The sequence below is a fragment of the Gossypium hirsutum genome, chromosome A04, assembly GCF_007990345.1.
Source record: "Gossypium hirsutum isolate 1008001.06 chromosome A04, Gossypium_hirsutum_v2.1, whole genome shotgun sequence".
NCBI classification, from domain to species: domain Eukaryota; kingdom Viridiplantae; phylum Streptophyta; class Magnoliopsida; order Malvales; family Malvaceae; genus Gossypium; species Gossypium hirsutum.
This window is the reverse complement of record NC_053427.1, coordinates 13,673,672-13,678,966: the sequence shown is the minus strand read 5'-3', so window position 1 is coordinate 13,678,966 and position 5,295 is coordinate 13,673,672. Positions and strand designations below refer to the sequence as shown.

The window sequence follows — 5,295 nt, the reverse complement described above, 5'->3', positions numbered from 1 at the left end:
ACCAAAATCTTAACCGGTTCCTCACCGTAAGTCATGTCCGGTTGAATTTCAACCTCTATCGGGGTAATCACATATGAGGGGTCTGATCTATATTGACATAACATGGATAATTGGAACACGTCATAGATCTTTTCAAACTCTGATGGCAGAGCTAAGCGATAGGCAACCGGTCTTATTCTCTTGGTAATCTCATAAGGCCTAATAAAACGAGGACTTAATTTGCATTTTCTACCGAATCTTAAAACCTTTTTCCAGGGTGATACCTTCAAGAATACCTTATCACCCACTTGATACTCAATTTCTTTTAAATTGACATACGACTGTTATGTGCCTCGTGTAAAACAGTCTGGATCAACTCGACATTCTTCGAAACACAGATTCTGTCTCGAAATCTTAAGCATCCATTGAAGTCAATCTGAAAGTCGGGTTCACTGGTTGCTTCACATTGAACTTTCTTAGCTTGTAATTCCTTATCGGATTTTTGAGCTTCAAAAATCTGACGGAGAAGAGTCGGCCTAGCTCTTAATTCAGCTAAAATGGAACCATCATCATATAAGGTCATTTGTGTATTCATTGCCCTCAAAGTGAATAGAGACTTCCTGCTCAAAGTGTCGGCGACCACGTTTGCCTTTCCCGGATGATAATCAATTATAAGCTCATAATCTTTCAACATTTCCAACCATCTCTGTTGTTTTAAATTAAAATATTTTTGAGTCATCAAATACTTGAGGCTTTTATGATTGGTATAGACATGACATTTTTCCCCGAACAAATAATGACGCCAAATCTTCAAGGCAAACACTATGGTGGCCAATTCTAAATCATGAGTTGGATAATTCTTCTCATGAGATTTCAGCTATCTCGAAGCATAGGCTACAACTTTTCCTTCTTGCATAAGCACACATCCTAGTCCATTCAAGGACTCATTGCTGTAGATTACAAATTCTTTCCCTGGTTCCAGTTGTACTAGCACTAGCACTAGCACCTTGGTTAATAGAATTTTCAACTTTTCAAAGCTTTGTTGGCACTTTTCTGTCCACTCAAACTTAACATTCTTTTGTATCAGTCTCATCATAGGAGTGGCTATCATAGAAAATCCTTTTACAAGCCTTCGGTAATAACCAGGTAAGCCCAAAAAGCTCCTAACTTCGGTTACATTCCTTGGAGGCTTCCATTCAACAATGGCGGAAATCTTACTAGGATCAACCTGAATACCATCACTGGAAACAATATGGCCTAAGAATCCAACTTCCTGAAGCCAAAACTCAATTTTACTGAACTTGGAATATAATTGCTTATCCTTCAAAGTCTGCAAAACGATCCTCAGATGTTTGGCATGTTCAGTCTCATCTCTTGAGTAAATTAAAATCTCACCTATGAACACTACAACAAACTTTTCCAAGTATGGACGAAATATTCTATTCATCAAATTCATAAACACATTCGGAGCATTCGTCAATCCAAGAGGCATAACAAGAAATTCATAGTGACCATACCTTGTTCTAAAAGTAGTCTTAGGTATGTCTGTCTCCTTAACTCGCAGCTGGTAATAACCGGATCTCAAGTCTATCTTGGAAAACCATGTTGCTCCTTTTAGCTGATCGAACAAATCATCAATTCTTGGCAATGGATATTTGTTCTTAACTGTTACCTTATTAAGTTGCCAATAATCAATACATAATCTCATGGAGCCATCCTTCTTCTTTACGAATAACACGAGAGCACCTCAAGGCAAAAAATTGGGTCTCACAAAGCCTTTGTCAACAAATTCTTGCAACTATGACTTTAATTCCCTTAACTCCGTTTGAGCCATCCTATACGGAGCGATAGAGATAGTGCAGTCCTTGGCATTAAATCAATACCAAATTCAACTTCTCTAACAGGGGGTAAACCTAGTAATTCTTCCGAGAACACATCTGCGAACTCACATACAATAGGTACTGATTTGACTTCTAACTTAGATTCCTTTGTATTCAACATATAAGTCAGATATGCTTCGTATCCTTTATTCATACATTTCTGAGTGGTCATCGAAGAAATTACGATTGGCAAGCCACTAAGTTCATCTGATTTGACTCGAAGGACTTCACCATTCTCATGTCTCAATTCCACAACTTTTCGTTTGCAATCTACTATAGCACCATGAAGTGTCAACCAATCCATCCCCAAAATAACATCAAATTCATCAAACGGCAACAACATTAAGTCGGTCGAAAAACAAAGACCTCTAATAATGAAAGGGAATTTCTTGCATACTTTATCGACAAGACATGCTTGCCAAATGGGTTTGACCCTCTAATCACAAATTCTGTAGACTTCACGGGTAAATTCAAGCTAGATGCCAATTACATACATGCATATGAATGTGTAGAGCATGGATCTATCAATGCAATAACAACAATATTATAAAGAGAAAATGTACCAGTGGTCACGTCAGGCGACGATGCTTCTTCACGTGCTCGTATGGCATAGGCTCTAACTGGAGCCTTAGCCTCAGATCATACTGCCGTCTCTCGTGTCATATTTTTGCTATCAGCTCCATTACCAGCACTTTTTGGGGGTCTCACCTTTAAAGCTGAATTATAAATCGTAATTTATACATATTTCTATCCTATGCTTAGCATATTTTATGGATGATTTTTCTTTAAAATTGGTGAATTAGATGCTCCTAATGCCTAAATTTCATATTTTATACTTAGGTGAGCATAGGAGAGTGAAAGGAACTAGAACAGGCCAGAAACAGAGAAAATGGGCCAACATACGAAATCAACACGGCCTGGACCTCCTCACACGGGCAGACCACATGGCTGTGTCAATTTGGCAGAATTGAAGCACGACTCACACGGGTGGACCACACGCCCGTGCCTCTTTAACAGGCTTGACCACAGCCTGAAGTAATGCACACGGGCATGTCACACGGGTGTGTCTCTGTCGAGCCTAAGTTGAGTCCAATTCGAAAAAGGCCAATTTTGAGGGTTCTTAGCCATTCCAAAGCCTATAAATACACCCTAAAGGAGGAGAAAAAAGGGAAGAATAGAGGAGGAAGTAGGGAACTACTCAAGGAAAGCCGATTGATCTATCTCAGAAGTCGGATTCATCATCAAGACTGAAGATCTCCCCTTAATTTCCCTTCAGGAGTTTTGGGTTTTTCTTTATGTTTTGTATTCATTATTCTTCTGAGATGTTTACCTTTTTACTTATGAACTAAAACCCCTAAATACCTAAGGAGAGTGAAACTTAAGACAGATCTTGTTATTATTATCTCAATTGTATGATAAATATTTGACTTATTCTTAATTATGTGTTCTTAATTCTTGTTCTGATATTCCAGGATATTGATTCAAGTTAAGCTCTTATTCAGAGGAGGAATAGACCCTGTCTAAGAGTACATTTGTCATAATTAAGCGGAGTTCATTGCGCGCCTAGAGATAGGGTGACAAGATTTTACCGGATTAGGGTTAATGCAACCTTAGGGAGTTAATTAGAAAGAGATTTCAATTATTCAACCTAGGGTTAGATGTTGTTAGTCTCAAGAGGTATAATAATATAACTTAGGGATTTCTACGGATCAAGTCAAATGAATAAATCATCCGATTTAGAGTCAAATAACAAGTGAAGTCTAGGTGGATTTTTCCTTAGGTATTGTCTTAATTTGATCGTTTTTCCAAAAGTAATTCCTCAATTCTATTTTCTGTGAATTCTTAGTTTAGTTAATTAGTTAGTTAAAAAAAACCCCATTATTCTTCGGCTAGATAATAAAAAGACAGTCATTACTAGTACTTTTAGTTCCTTTGGGTTCGATAATCCGGTCTTGCTAAAACTATACTACTGCTCGATAGGTACACTTGCCTTCATCGTGATAATAGTTAGTTTCAAGAACGATTCATTATAAATATTTAAAACCTGTCACGAGTATCACGTATCAAGTTTTTGGCGCCGTTGCCGGAGAACTAAAATATTAGGAACACTCGATTTTTATTACTTTAGCCATTTACTTTTATTGCAATTTAAATTTTATTCTAATTTTTATTACTTATAGTTTATGACTAAAAGAATCCTGTCAGGACCATTACTTTTTGACAGTGAGATTGATCGCACAGTTCGCAGAAACAAAAAAGAAATAAGGCGAAGCTTAAGATACACAGAGAACAAGCAAGAGGACGATATTCAATCCCCAACCGAGGAGATGGCTGATTAGCTACCTCCTGCAATTGCTGTTAATCAAAATCCTGCTCCGTGCACTATGTATGATTATGCTAAACCTAATTTAACAGGAACTGAGTCAAGTATAGTCAGACCTGCTATTTCTGCAAATAATTTTGAACTTTCAAATGATACAGCGATTTGTTTAGTTTGATGGTTTGCAGGACGAAGATCCCAACGCTCACTTGGCAAATTTTTGGAACTATGCGATACATCAAAAATAAATAGCGTTTCTGATGATGCCATACGTCTTCAGTTGTTTCCCTTTTCATTAAGGAACAAAGCTAAACAGTAGTTGAACTCATTACCACGAGGGTCAATTACTACTTGGGAACAAATGACCGAAAATTTTTTACTTAAATATTTTCCGCCGACTAAAACGGCTAAATTACGTAATGATATCTCTTCTTTTGTGCAGATGGATTTAGAAACACTCTACGATGCATGGGAGAGATACAAAGACCTTTTGCGAAGATGCCCTCACCATGGGTTACCACTTTGGCTACAGGTTCAAACCTTTCATAATGGCCTGAATCCTTTGACTCGACAAATGGTTGACGGAGCTGCTGGCTGAACCATCAATAATAAAACACTTGAATATGCTTATGAGTTTATAGAGGAGATGTCACTGAATAACTATCAGTGGCAAGTCATGAGGACAAAGCCAATGAAAATACCTGGTGTTTATAACGTCGATTCGGTCACCATGCTCTCTAATCAGGTAGAACTCTTGAAAAAGAAAATTGATGGTTTTCTTAGTTCTTCACAGGTTCACCCTGTAATGCAGTGCGAAGCAAGTGGAGGTGGATCAAGCAATTCAGAATAACAACTTTATGGCTACAACATAGATAACGAGCAGTTAAATTACATGGGTAATAATCCTCGATCTCAAAACAATCCATATAGTAACACTTACAATGCAGGTTGGAGGAACTACCCAAATTTCTCATAGGGAGACCAAGGAAATTAGAGACCAACTCCAAGCTACCAACAACCACCCTACCAACAGGAAAAAATGCCGAACCTTGAAGAGATGCTTTCAAAGTTTATATCGGTGCCAGAAACTCATTTTCAGAATACTGAGACAGCACT

The 5,295-nt window shown here is 37.8% G+C and overlaps 1 non-coding gene across 1 annotated transcript; it reads right to left on the bottom strand.

Annotated features, from left to right (window-relative positions):
• Window positions 1–4,588: 4,588 nt before the first annotated feature.
• On the bottom strand, window positions 4,589–4,695 carry LOC121228530 (small nucleolar RNA R71). Its single transcript, XR_005926106.1, has one exon. It is a non-coding gene; the product is annotated as a small nucleolar RNA R71 (small nucleolar RNA).
• Window positions 4,696–5,295: the final 600 nt, after the last annotated feature.